Source organism: Drosophila sechellia, unplaced genomic scaffold (assembly GCF_004382195.2).
Source record: "Drosophila sechellia strain sech25 unplaced genomic scaffold, ASM438219v1 U_15, whole genome shotgun sequence".
NCBI lineage: Eukaryota > Metazoa > Arthropoda > Insecta > Diptera > Drosophilidae > Drosophila > Drosophila sechellia.
The window spans coordinates 29305-44400 of record NW_022611089.1 but is presented as its reverse complement, the minus strand read 5'-3'; the positions used below and the strand labels follow the sequence as shown (position 1 = coordinate 44400).

General features: G+C 50.1%; 1 non-coding gene and 1 pseudogene across 1 annotated transcript; both read left to right on the top strand.

Annotated features, from left to right (window-relative positions):
* The first annotated feature begins 351 nt into the window (after window positions 1–351).
* Window positions 352–530, top strand: LOC6620747. The gene has a single exon (XR_048747.1). It is a non-coding gene; the product is annotated as a 5.8S ribosomal RNA (ribosomal RNA).
* A 394-nt stretch (window positions 531–924) lies between these two features.
* LOC116802513 lies at window positions 925–3673 on the top strand (annotated as a pseudogene).
* The last annotated feature ends 11423 nt before the right edge of the window (window positions 3674–15096 follow it).

Sequence of the window (15096 nt, the reverse complement as noted above, 5' to 3'; positions counted from 1 at the left end):
AAGTGTGTGTGTATATGGACCATAATATACACGCGTTGCGAATATGTATTGTTCATCTATGTTATGAGCATACGTTGGCTAATGCAACAACCTAAAATATACAATGTTTGTACCTGTCATCCATCAGGTTAATGTTTTATATAAATTTTGCAGTATGTGTCACCCAAAATAGCAAACCATAACCAGATTATTATGATACATAATGCTTATATGAAACTAAGACATTTCGCAACATTTATTTTAGGTATAAAAATAAATTTATTGAAGGAATTGATATATGCCAGTAAAATGGTGTATTTTTAATTTCTTTCAATAAAAACAATATTGACATTATATAAAATTGAATTATAAAACTCTAAGCGGTGGATCACTCGGCTCATGGGTCGATGAAGAACGCAGCAAACTGTGCGTCATCGTGTGAACTGCAGGACACATGAACATCGACATTTTGAACGCATATCGCAGTCCATGCTGTTATGTACTTTAATTAATTTTATAGTGCTGCTTGGACTACATATGGTTGAGGGTTGTAAGACTATGCTAATTAAGTTGTTTATAAATTTTTTATAAGCATATGGTATATTATTGGATTAAATAATGATTTTATTCATAATATTAAAAAAGAAATGAAAAACATTATCTCACATTTGAATGTGAAAAACGAAGAGAAATATTTTCTTTTTCAATCAAATAATACTGAGAAATGTCTAGCATAAAAAATTGAAATATTTTTCATCTAGAATTGTCTCTTATTAATGATTCGGAAAAAGAAAAATCTTGGTTTTGTTATTATTCTTCGTTGGTTCGTTAAATGGATAAAAATGACTTTGCTTACAAGAACTATTGGAACTATTTATAACGAATTTAATTGATTGTTTTATCATTTATATATAAAGAATTTATGGCAAAATATAGTTATATATACAACCTCAACTCATATGGGACTACCCCCTGAATTTAAGCATATTAATTAGGGGAGGAAAAGAAACTAACAAGGATTTTCTTAGTAGCGGCGAGCGAAAAGAAAACAGTTCAGCACTAAGTCACTTTGTCTATATGGCAAATGTGAGATGCAGTGTATGGAGCGTCAATATTCTAGTATGAGAAATTAATGATTTAAGTCCTTCTTAAATGAGGCCATTTACCCATAGAGGGTGCCAGGCCCGTATAACGTTAATGATTGCTAGATGATGTTTCCAAAGAGTCGTGTTGCTTGATAGTGCAGCACTAAGTGGGTGGTAAACTCCATCTAAAACTAAATATAACCATGAGACCGATAGTAAACAAGTACCGTGAGGGAAAGTTGAAAAGAACTCTGAATAGAGAGTTAAACAGTACGTGAAACTGCTTAGAGGTTAAGCCCGATGAACCTGAATATCCGTTATGGAAAATTCATCATTAAAATTGTAATATTTAAATAATATTATTAAGAATAATGTGCATTTTTTCCATATAAGGACATTGTAATCTATTAGCATATCCCAAATTTATCATAAAATATAACTTATAGTTTATTCCAATTAAATTGCTTGCATTTTAACACAGAATAAATGTTATTAATTTGATAAAGTGCTGATAGATTTATATTATTACAGAGCGTTAATTTTTCGGAATTATATAATGGCATAATTATCATTGATTTTTGTGTTTATTATATGCTCTTGTATGATTAACAATGCGAAAGATTCAGGATACCTTCGGGACCCGTCTTGAAACACGGACCAAGGAGTCTAACATATGTGCAAGTTATTGGGATGTAAACCTAATAGCGTAATTAACTTGACTAATAATGGGATTAGTTTTTTAGCTATTTATAGCTAATTAACACAATCCCGGGGCGTTCTATATAGTTATGTATAATGTATATTTATATTATTTATGCCTCTAACTGGAACGTACCTTGAGCATATATGCTGTGACCCGAAAGATGGTGAACTATACTTGATCAGGTTGAAGTCAGGGGAAACCCTGATGGAAGACCGAAACAGTTCTGACGTGCAAATCGATTGTCAGAATTGAGTATAGGGGCGAAAGACCAATCGAACCATCTAGTAGCTGGTTCCTTCCGAAGTTTCCCTCAGGATAGCTGGTGCATTTTAATATTATATAAAATAATCTTATCTGGTAAAGCGAATGATTAGAGGCCTTAGGGTCGAAACGATCTTAACCTATTCTCAAACTTTAAATGGGTAAGAACCTTAACTTTCTTGATATGAAGTTCAAGGTTATGATATAATGTGCCCAGTGGGCCACTTTTGGTAAGCAGAACTGGCGCTGTGGGATGAACCAAACGTAATGTTACGGTGCCCAAATTAACAACTCATGCAGATACCATGAAAGGCGTTGGTTGCTTAAAACAGCAGGACGGTGATCATGGAAGTCGAAATCCGCTAAGGAGTGTGTAACAACTCACCTGCCGAAGCAACTAGCCCTTAAAATGGATGGCGCTTAAGTTGTATACCTATACATTACCGCTAAAGTAGATGATTTATATTACTTGTGATATAAATTTTGAAACTTTAGTGAGTAGGAAGGTACAATGGTATGCGTAGAAGTGTTTGGCGTAAGCCTGCATGGAGCTGCCATTGGTACAGATCTTGGTGGTAGTAGCAAATAATCGAATGAGACCTTGGAGGACTGAAGTGGAGAAGGGTTTCGTGTGAACAGTGGTTGATCACGAGTTAGTCGGTCCTAAGTTCAAGGCGAAAGCCGAAAATTTTCAAGTAAAACAAAAATGCCTAACTATATAAACAAAGCGAATATAATACACTTGAATAATTTTGAACGAAAGGGAATACGGTTCCAATTCCGTAACCTGTTGAGTATCCGTTTGTTATTAAATATGGGCCTCGTGCTCATCCTGGCAACAGGAACGACCATAAAGAAGCCGTCGAGAGATATCGGAAGAGTTTTCTTTTCTGTTTTATAGCCGTACTACCATGGAAGTCTTTCGCAGAGAGATATGGTAGATGGGCTAGAAGAGCATGACATATACTGTTGTGTCGATATTTTCTCCTCGGACCTTGAAAATTTATGGTGGGGACACGCAAACTTCTCAACAGGCCGTACCAATATCCGCAGCTGGTCTCCAAGGTGAAGAGTCTCTAGTCGATAGAATAATGTAGGTAAGGGAAGTCGGCAAATTAGATCCGTAACTTCGGGATAAGGATTGGCTCTGAAGATTGAGATAGTCGGGCTTGATTGGGAAACAATAACATGGTTTATGTGCTCGTTCTGGGTAAATAGAGTTTCTAGCATTTATGTTAGTTACTTGTTCCCCGGATAGTTTAGTTACGTAGCCAATTGTGGAACTTTCTTGCTAAAATTTTTAAGAATACTATTTGGGTTAAACCAATTAGTTCTTATCAATTATAACGATTATCAATTAACAATCAATTCAGAACTGGCACGGACTTGGGGAATCCGACTGTCTAATTAAAACAAAGCATTGTGATGGCCCTAGCGGGTGTTGACACAATGTGATTTCTGCCCAGTGCTCTGAATGTCAAAGTGAAGAAATTCAAGTAAGCGCGGGTCAACGGCGGGAGTAACTATGACTCTCTTAAGGTAGCCAAATGCCTCGTCATCTAATTAGTGACGCGCATGAATGGATTAACGACGGACGTGTTTTCGTTGCGCTCGTGTACAGATTGCGAAGAACTTGGTTTTCCGTGTTTGGAAAGTAATAAAATCGGTGAATTAGTGCTCCGCGAAAGTCGTGTGCTAATTTTCGTGTGTTATAAACAAGCGGTTTGGAAGTAATTAACAATTAATTGTTGGGAATTTTCCACTTAGCACGTGCTGAAGGCGAACTTACGAGTAAGTTTTTCGAGTAAGCTTTTTGATCAGCTGTCACAAAGCTTATTGGTGGGAGTCACTGCTAAGGTTTGTGTCTAGGGAGAGTTTTAGTGCTACCAGACTCTACCGATAGGTGGAGCTCGAGTTCCAGAGCAACTACCTTTTGTCAGCGAGTAAACGAGCATACGGTTGCTGGCGTCGACGGTAGGTGGAGCCACCATCGTATTTATGCCGATGGAGAGCGACAGCAGCGCGAGTGCCTTGAGCGGAAGTAGTGCCTCGATGAAGTCCAGACGAGGCAGGCGCAGAAGCCATCTGGCATCTAAGAGCTCGGCGCCAACGCAGGCGAAATTGGTTGCCCTGGCATCGAATGGAGTGCCAGAACCCGTTGGGGTACTGGAGGAGCCGTTTTCGTCGCTGGAGGACGCCCGGGCGGCTACGGAGAACGCTGCCATTGATGCTGCCCCCCCCACGCTGCTGCCACCGCTGCTGATCCTACTGCTGCCCCTGCTGCCGACCACACTGCTGCCTCCGCCGTTTTCACTGCTGCTAAAATTGTTGCCACCACTGCCACTGCCGCCACCGCTGCCGCCCGTGCTGGGCAAGCAGCCATGATGGCAGAGCTGTCGGCCACACAGCGCATGGTGAGAAGCAGCTTCCGCAGACTAGGAGAAGTGGACACGGAAGAGCTCTCATATGCTATCAGCCGCTACGATGAGCTGGTGTTGGCGCTAATGCTCCGGTGCGGAGAGCTGGAGACGCGGCTTGCTATGCCGCCACCGCCGCCGCCGTCGTTGAATCTGTTGAAAAATACGGCCGCCAATGCTCCCCAGATGCAGCAGGTTGCACCCATCGCTGCCCCGCGGACTACCAAGGTCCGCGAGACGTGGTCAGCGGTGGTGAAGTGCGACGACCCTGCGCTATCGGGGAAAGACATAGCGGAAAAGGTGCGAACGATGGTTGCACCCTCTCTCGGAGTCAGAGTACACGAGGTCCGTGAGCTCCGTCGAGGTGGTGGTGCGATCATTCGCACTCCTTCGGTGGGAGAGCTGCAGAAGGTGGTCGCTTCAAAAAGATTCGCCGAGGTTGGCCTAAATGTGGCACGGAATGCGGCCGAGAAGCCGAAGGTCGTCGTATATGACGTCGACACAGCTATCGGCCCTGAGGAGTTTATGAAGGAGCTCCACGAAAACAACTTCGACAGCGAAATGAATCTGGCCCAGTTTAAGAAGTCAGTGCACCTGGTGACCAAGGCGTGGTCGGTAGCTGACGGCGCCACAGTAAATGTGACGCTGGAGGTTGACGACCGGGCGATGGCGAAGCTTGATGTAGGTCGTGTCTACATCAAGTGGTTCTCATTCCGATGCCGGTCACAGGTCCGCACATACGCCTGCCACAGATGTGTGGGTTTCGACCACAAGGTCAGCGAATGCCGGCAGAAGGATAGTGTCTGTCGCCAGTGCGGGCAACAAGGCCACACTGCGGCAAAGTGCCAAAACCCGGTGGACTGCCGGAACTGCCGCCACAGAGGGCAACCCTCGGGGCATTACATGCTCTCGAGCGTTTGCCCGATATACGGGGCGTTGCTGGCGAGGGTGCAAGCTAGACACTAATGTTTAGCTTCATCCAAGCGAACTGTGGCCGAGGCCGAGCTGCGACCATCGAGCTCGGAGTCCGACTCAGGAGATCGGAGTCTATGTTCGCGCTGGTGCAGGAGCCGTATCTCGGCGGGGACGGAATGGATGTGCTGCCTGAAGGAATGAGAATTTTCATCGATCGGCGAGGGAAGGCAGCCATCCTAGTGGATCACCAGGAAGCCATCTGTATGCCAGTGGAGACCCTCACCACAGATTATGGCGTATGTCTGGTCGTGAAAGGGAGTTTTGGCTCAATCTTCCTTTGCGCCGCATACTGCCAGTATGATGCACCTCTGGAACCGTACATCCGGTACATGGATGCGGTCCTGCTGCAGGCCAGCAGAACCCCCGCAATCCTGGGCCTCGACGCGAATGCAGTGTCCCCCATGTGGCTTAGCAAACTCTCTCGTCATGCCGAGGGGCAAGCTAACTACAGACGGGGTGAGCTGCTGTCAGAGTGGATGCTGGAGGCAAGAGTCGCCGCCCTAAACCAGTCAACAGAGGTGTACACGTTCGATAATTACAGAGCTACAAGCGATATCGACGTGACAATCGTCAATGAGGCAGCATCTATGTGGGCCACATATGAGTGGAGAGTGGACGAGTGGGAATTGAGTGACCACAACATCATTACTGTTGTGGCCGAACCAACTACCGCGCGCGCAGTTGAGAGCATAGCTCCTGTGCCGTCCTGGAACTTCTCCAATGCACGTTGGCGATTGTTCAAGGAGGAAATGGTGAGTAGAGCAGCCGAACTTCCGGAAAACTTCTCAGAGTCGCCGTTGGACCAGCAAGTTTCGACCCTGCGCAGTATAGTACATAATGTATGTGATATTGCGCTGGGAAGAAAGTCCATCCGATTGCCCAGCAGGAGAGCACGTTGGTGGACTGCCGACCTCTGTGATGCAAGGCGCGAAGTCCGGAGACTTCGTCGCCTACTTCAAAATGGAAGGCGTCATGATGATGATGCCGCAATAGAGCGTGTATTGGTCGACCTGAGGCGGGCCTCAGCCAACTACAAGAAGCTCATTTGGAGGGCGAAAATGGATGAGTGGAAACGCTTCGTGGGAGATCATGCCGACGACCCATGGGGGCGCGTCTATAAGATTTGCCGAGGCCGCAGGAAGTGCACGGAGATTGGGTGCCTCCGCGTGAATGGCGAGATGATCACCGATTGGGGTGACTGTGCACGAGTGCTCCTCCGCAATTTCTTCCCAGTTGCGGAGTCCGAAGCACCGACTGCCATCGCGGAGGAAGTCCCACCGGCCCTCGAAGTATTCGAGGTTGATGCATGTGTTGCCCGGTTGAAGAGCAGGCGCTCTCCCGGCTTGGACGGCATTAATGGCACTATCTGCAAGGCAGTCTGGCGCGCCATACCCGAGCACCTTGCATCGTTGTTTTCCCGATGCATCCGATTAGGATACTTTCCCGCTGAGTGGAAGTGCCCACGAGTTGTCTCGCTGCTCAAAGGGCCAGATAAGGACAAATGTGAGCCCTCCTCATATAGAGGAATATGCTTGCTACCAGTCTTTGGTAAGGTGCTCGAGGCCATCATGGTGAATCGTGTGAGAGAAGTTCTTCCGGAAGGCTGCAGATGGCAATTTGGATTTCGCCAAGGACGATGTGTGGAGGATGCTTGGAGGCACGTGAAGAGCAGTGTTTGTGCCAGCCCGGCGCAATACGTGCTCGGCACATTCGTGGACTTCAAAGGAGCATTCGACAACGTCGAATGGAGTGCTGCACTCCGCCGACTAGCCGACTTGGGATGCCGGGAGATGGGCTTGTGGCAGAGCTTTTTCTCCGGCCGAAGAGCAGTGATCCGAAGCAGTTCCGGTACTGTGGATGTACCGGTAACTAGAGGCTGCCCGCAGGGGTCAATCAGTGGCCCATTTATCTGGGACATACTGATGGATGTACTGCTTCAGCGTCTCCAGCCGTATTGCCAGCTGAGTGCATACGCGGATGACTTGCTGCTTCTCGTCGAGGGAAATTCCCGAGCTGAGCTAGAGGAAAAAGGTGCAGAGCTGATGTCCATCGTAGAAGCGTGGGGAGCGGAAGTTGGCGTTACCGTCTCGACCAGCAAGACGGTAATAATGCTGCTGAAAGGTGCCTTGAGACGTGCGCCTACGGTGAGGTTTGCTGGAGCGAACCTTCCGTATGTGCGTAGCTGTCGGTACCTTGGCATCACGGTCAGTGAAGGAATGAAATTCCTCACGCACATAGCTTCGCTTCGCCAGCGGATGACCGGAGTCGTTGGAGCATTGGCGCGTGTGCTTCGAGCCGACTGGGGCTTCAGTCCTCGAGCCAGGCGGACCATATATGACGGACTCATGGCACCTTGTGTGCTGTTTGGTGCCCCGGTATGGTATGACACCGCCGAACAGGTAGCCGCCCGGAGACGACTAGCCTCCTGCCAGAGGCTAATCCTGCTTGGATGCCTTTCGGTATGCCGAACAGTGTCCACAGTGGCACTGCAGGTACTTGGCGGAGCTCCCCCGCTTGACTTGGCTGCTAAGTTTTTAGCGGTCAAGTACAAGCTGAAGCGTGGATACCCGCTGGAGGAGAACGACTGGCTATACGGCGAGGACACTACGTGTCTAAGCTGGAAGCAGAGGAAGACTCGCCTAGAGGAGTGCTTGCTGCAGAATTGGCAAAACAGATGGGATGACGACAGCGAACCAGGACGGGTGACGCACAAGTTCATCCCATACGTCACTCTCGCCTATCGAGATCCAAGCTTTGGATTCTCGATGAGGACGTCTTTCCTGCTGACAGGTCACGGGTCGTTTAACGCATTTTTGCAAGGGAGAGCCCTCAGCGATACCACTGCTTGCGCTTGTGGTGATCCATATGAGGACTGGATGCACATATTGTGCGCTTGTCCTCTATATGCAGATTTGCGAAACCTCGATGGACTTGGAGTGCAGCGCCTTGGCGAAAACTGGACCTTCAATAGAATCCTGGAAGATCAGCAGAGGATTCAACGGCTGGCAGCGTTTGCGGACGAGGTGTTCCGTAGGAGGAGGGGTATTTAGCCCAAAACTTCGCCGTGTGGTTAGCGGGCGAGAATACTTCCACAGCCCGCTATTGCTTGTCGTAAGAGGCGACTAATATAGCGACTGGTTCCTCTAACCATGCTTGTCGGAGCAAAAGGAGGAGGCCCACCGAGCCTCTCTTTCGGTACCACGGGTTGTGCTGCTCCAAGACAGCACATTGAGGTAGGCCCCCTGGTGGGAGTATCGTGGTGGCTGTGGTTGATACCCATATCGCGGGTAGAGCCTTCGTGTTCGACGTTTGAGTTACGGTGCTAGTTGCGCAAAACTCGGGTGCTGTGACCCAGAGATCAGTAGAGATTTTAGGTAGATCTCGCTCCTCAGCAAGGGGGAGTGCTTGCCCGGCAAGCAAGTACTCGAATTGCTACCGGGGTGGTCGCTATGTACATAGCTATAGCTTCCAGTCCGGGACGTTTGTCTGGCGTATCCAGACTCATGCACCATGTTGATACATGCACCACTTGTGGGTGTTCAGGGTGTCGTGGTTGTAATCCCTTCAGTGTGGAACACGCCACGTAAAACAAGTTCGGAGAGGTCCGAAAGTCACTGTCCCTATCTACTATCAGTGACGCGCATGAATGGATTAACGACGGACGTGTTTTCGTTGCGCTCGTGTACAGATTGCGAAGAACTTGGTTTTCCGTGTTTGGAAAGTAATAAAATCGGTGAATTAGTGCTCCGCGAAAGTCGTGTGCTAATTTTCGTGTGTTATAAACAAGCGGTTTGGAAGTAATTAACAATTAATTGTTGGGAATTTTCCACTTAGCACGTGCTGAAGGCGAACTTACGAGTAAGTTTTTCGAGTAAGCTTTTTGATCAGCTGTCACAAAGCTTATTGGTGGGAGTCACTGCTAAGGTTTGTGTCTAGGGAGAGTTTTAGTGCTACCAGACTCTACCGATAGGTGGAGCTCGAGTTCCAGAGCAACTACCTTTTGTCAGCGAGTAAACGAGCATACGGTTGCTGGCGTCGACGGTAGGTGGAGCCACCATCGTATTTATGCCGATGGAGAGCGACAGCAGCGCGAGTGCCTTGAGCGGAAGTAGTGCCTCGATGAAGTCCAGACGAGGCAGGCGCAGAAGCCATCTGGCATCTAAGAGCTCGGCGCCAACGCAGGCGAAATTGGTTGCCCTGGCATCGAATGGAGTGCCAGAACCCGTTGGGGTACTGGAGGAGCCGTTTTCGTCGCTGGAGGACGCCCGGGCGGCTACGGAGAACGCTGCCATTGATGCTGCCCCCCCCACGCTGCTGCCACCGCTGCTGATCCTACTGCTGCCCCTGCTGCCGACCACACTGCTGCCTCCGCCGTTTTCACTGCTGCTAAAATTGTTGCCACCACTGCCACTGCCGCCACCGCTGCCGCCCGTGCTGGGCAAGCAGCCATGATGGCAGAGCTGTCGGCCACACAGCGCATGGTGAGAAGCAGCTTCCGCAGACTAGGAGAAGTGGACACGGAAGAGCTCTCATATGCTATCAGCCGCTACGATGAGCTGGTGTTGGCGCTAATGCTCCGGTGCGGAGAGCTGGAGACGCGGCTTGCTATGCCGCCACCGCCGCCGCCGTCGTTGAATCTGTTGAAAAATACGGCCGCCAATGCTCCCCAGATGCAGCAGGTTGCACCCATCGCTGCCCCGCGGACTACCAAGGTCCGCGAGACGTGGTCAGCGGTGGTGAAGTGCGACGACCCTGCGCTATCGGGGAAAGACATAGCGGAAAAGGTGCGAACGATGGTTGCACCCTCTCTCGGAGTCAGAGTACACGAGGTCCGTGAGCTCCGTCGAGGTGGTGGTGCGATCATTCGCACTCCTTCGGTGGGAGAGCTGCAGAAGGTGGTCGCTTCAAAAAGATTCGCCGAGGTTGGCCTAAATGTGGCACGGAATGCGGCCGAGAAGCCGAAGGTCGTCGTATATGACGTCGACACAGCTATCGGCCCTGAGGAGTTTATGAAGGAGCTCCACGAAAACAACTTCGACAGCGAAATGAATCTGGCCCAGTTTAAGAAGTCAGTGCACCTGGTGACCAAGGCGTGGTCGGTAGCTGACGGCGCCACAGTAAATGTGACGCTGGAGGTTGACGACCGGGCGATGGCGAAGCTTGATGTAGGTCGTGTCTACATCAAGTGGTTCTCATTCCGATGCCGGTCACAGGTCCGCACATACGCCTGCCACAGATGTGTGGGTTTCGACCACAAGGTCAGCGAATGCCGGCAGAAGGATAGTGTCTGTCGCCAGTGCGGGCAACAAGGCCACACTGCGGCAAAGTGCCAAAACCCGGTGGACTGCCGGAACTGCCGCCACAGAGGGCAACCCTCGGGGCATTACATGCTCTCGAGCGTTTGCCCGATATACGGGGCGTTGCTGGCGAGGGTGCAAGCTAGACACTAATGTTTAGCTTCATCCAAGCGAACTGTGGCCGAGGCCGAGCTGCGACCATCGAGCTCGGAGTCCGACTCAGGAGATCGGAGTCTATGTTCGCGCTGGTGCAGGAGCCGTATCTCGGCGGGGACGGAATGGATGTGCTGCCTGAAGGAATGAGAATTTTCATCGATCGGCGAGGGAAGGCAGCCATCCTAGTGGATCACCAGGAAGCCATCTGTATGCCAGTGGAGACCCTCACCACAGATTATGGCGTATGTCTGGTCGTGAAAGGGAGTTTTGGCTCAATCTTCCTTTGCGCCGCATACTGCCAGTATGATGCACCTCTGGAACCGTACATCCGGTACATGGATGCGGTCCTGCTGCAGGCCAGCAGAACCCCCGCAATCCTGGGCCTCGACGCGAATGCAGTGTCCCCCATGTGGCTTAGCAAACTCTCTCGTCATGCCGAGGGGCAAGCTAACTACAGACGGGGTGAGCTGCTGTCAGAGTGGATGCTGGAGGCAAGAGTCGCCGCCCTAAACCAGTCAACAGAGGTGTACACGTTCGATAATTACAGAGCTACAAGCGATATCGACGTGACAATCGTCAATGAGGCAGCATCTATGTGGGCCACATATGAGTGGAGAGTGGACGAGTGGGAATTGAGTGACCACAACATCATTACTGTTGTGGCCGAACCAACTACCGCGCGCGCAGTTGAGAGCATAGCTCCTGTGCCGTCCTGGAACTTCTCCAATGCACGTTGGCGATTGTTCAAGGAGGAAATGGTGAGTAGAGCAGCCGAACTTCCGGAAAACTTCTCAGAGTCGCCGTTGGACCAGCAAGTTTCGACCCTGCGCAGTATAGTACATAATGTATGTGATATTGCGCTGGGAAGAAAGTCCATCCGATTGCCCAGCAGGAGAGCACGTTGGTGGACTGCCGACCTCTGTGATGCAAGGCGCGAAGTCCGGAGACTTCGTCGCCTACTTCAAAATGGAAGGCGTCATGATGATGATGCCGCAATAGAGCGTGTATTGGTCGACCTGAGGCGGGCCTCAGCCAACTACAAGAAGCTCATTTGGAGGGCGAAAATGGATGAGTGGAAACGCTTCGTGGGAGATCATGCCGACGACCCATGGGGGCGCGTCTATAAGATTTGCCGAGGCCGCAGGAAGTGCACGGAGATTGGGTGCCTCCGCGTGAATGGCGAGATGATCACCGATTGGGGTGACTGTGCACGAGTGCTCCTCCGCAATTTCTTCCCAGTTGCGGAGTCCGAAGCACCGACTGCCATCGCGGAGGAAGTCCCACCGGCCCTCGAAGTATTCGAGGTTGATGCATGTGTTGCCCGGTTGAAGAGCAGGCGCTCTCCCGGCTTGGACGGCATTAATGGCACTATCTGCAAGGCAGTCTGGCGCGCCATACCCGAGCACCTTGCATCGTTGTTTTCCCGATGCATCCGATTAGGATACTTTCCCGCTGAGTGGAAGTGCCCACGAGTTGTCTCGCTGCTCAAAGGGCCAGATAAGGACAAATGTGAGCCCTCCTCATATAGAGGAATATGCTTGCTACCAGTCTTTGGTAAGGTGCTCGAGGCCATCATGGTGAATCGTGTGAGAGAAGTTCTTCCGGAAGGCTGCAGATGGCAATTTGGATTTCGCCAAGGACGATGTGTGGAGGATGCTTGGAGGCACGTGAAGAGCAGTGTTTGTGCCAGCCCGGCGCAATACGTGCTCGGCACATTCGTGGACTTCAAAGGAGCATTCGACAACGTCGAATGGAGTGCTGCACTCCGCCGACTAGCCGACTTGGGATGCCGGGAGATGGGCTTGTGGCAGAGCTTTTTCTCCGGCCGAAGAGCAGTGATCCGAAGCAGTTCCGGTACTGTGGATGTACCGGTAACTAGAGGCTGCCCGCAGGGGTCAATCAGTGGCCCATTTATCTGGGACATACTGATGGATGTACTGCTTCAGCGTCTCCAGCCGTATTGCCAGCTGAGTGCATACGCGGATGACTTGCTGCTTCTCGTCGAGGGAAATTCCCGAGCTGAGCTAGAGGAAAAAGGTGCAGAGCTGATGTCCATCGTAGAAGCGTGGGGAGCGGAAGTTGGCGTTACCGTCTCGACCAGCAAGACGGTAATAATGCTGCTGAAAGGTGCCTTGAGACGTGCGCCTACGGTGAGGTTTGCTGGAGCGAACCTTCCGTATGTGCGTAGCTGTCGGTACCTTGGCATCACGGTCAGTGAAGGAATGAAATTCCTCACGCACATAGCTTCGCTTCGCCAGCGGATGACCGGAGTCGTTGGAGCATTGGCGCGTGTGCTTCGAGCCGACTGGGGCTTCAGTCCTCGAGCCAGGCGGACCATATATGACGGACTCATGGCACCTTGTGTGCTGTTTGGTGCCCCGGTATGGTATGACACCGCCGAACAGGTAGCCGCCCGGAGACGACTAGCCTCCTGCCAGAGGCTAATCCTGCTTGGATGCCTTTCGGTATGCCGAACAGTGTCCACAGTGGCACTGCAGGTACTTGGCGGAGCTCCCCCGCTTGACTTGGCTGCTAAGTTTTTAGCGGTCAAGTACAAGCTGAAGCGTGGATACCCGCTGGAGGAGAACGACTGGCTATACGGCGAGGACACTACGTGTCTAAGCTGGAAGCAGAGGAAGACTCGCCTAGAGGAGTGCTTGCTGCAGAATTGGCAAAACAGATGGGATGACGACAGCGAACCAGGACGGGTGACGCACAAGTTCATCCCATACGTCACTCTCGCCTATCGAGATCCAAGCTTTGGATTCTCGATGAGGACGTCTTTCCTGCTGACAGGTCACGGGTCGTTTAACGCATTTTTGCAAGGGAGAGCCCTCAGCGATACCACTGCTTGCGCTTGTGGTGATCCATATGAGGACTGGATGCACATATTGTGCGCTTGTCCTCTATATGCAGATTTGCGAAACCTCGATGGACTTGGAGTGCAGCGCCTTGGCGAAAACTGGACCTTCAATAGAATCCTGGAAGATCAGCAGAGGATTCAACGGCTGGCAGCGTTTGCGGACGAGGTGTTCCGTAGGAGGAGGGGTATTTAGCCCAAAACTTCGCCGTGTGGTTAGCGGGCGAGAATACTTCCACAGCCCGCTATTGCTTGTCGTAAGAGGCGACTAATATAGCGACTGGTTCCTCTAACCATGCTTGTCGGAGCAAAAGGAGGAGGCCCACCGAGCCTCTCTTTCGGTACCACGGGTTGTGCTGCTCCAAGACAGCACATTGAGGTAGGCCCCCTGGTGGGAGTATCGTGGTGGCTGTGGTTGATACCCATATCGCGGGTAGAGCCTTCGTGTTCGACGTTTGAGTTACGGTGCTAGTTGCGCAAAACTCGGGTGCTGTGACCCAGAGATCAGTAGAGATTTTAGGTAGATCTCGCTCCTCAGCAAGGGGGAGTGCTTGCCCGGCAAGCAAGTACTCGAATTGCTACCGGGGTGGTCGCTATGTACATAGCTATAGCTTCCAGTCCGGGACGTTTGTCTGGCGTATCCAGACTCATGCACCATGTTGATACATGCACCACTTGTGGGTGTTCAGGGTGTCGTGGTTGTAATCCCTTCAGTGTGGAACACGCCACGTAAAACAAGTTCGGAGAGGTCCGAAAGTCACTGTCCCTATCTACTATCTAGCGAAACCACAGCCAAGGGAACGGGCTTGGAATAATTAGCGGGGAAAGAAGACCCTTTTGAGCTTGACTCTAATCTGGCAGTGTAAGGAGACATAAGAGGTGTAGAATAAGTGGGAGATATTAGACCTCGGTTTGGTATCGTCAATGAAATACCACTACTCTTATTGTTTCCTTACTTACTTGATTAAATGGAACGTGTATCATTTCCTAGCCATTATACGGATATATTTATTATATCTTATGGTATTGGGTTTTGATGCAAGCTTCTTGATCAAAGTATCACGAGTTTGTTATATAATCGCAAACAAATTCTTTAATAAAACGATGCATTTATGTATTTTTGATTTGAAAATTTGGTATAACTCCAATTACTCAGGTATGATCCAATTCAAGGACATTGCCAGGTAGGGAGTTTGACTGGGGCGGTACATCTCTCAAATAATAACGGAGGTGTCCCAAGGCCAGCTCAGTGCGGACAGAAACCACACATAGAGCAAAAGGGCAAATGCTGACTTGATCTCGGTGTTCAGTACACACAGGGACAGCAAAAGCTCGGCCTATCGATCCTTTTGGTTTAAAGAGT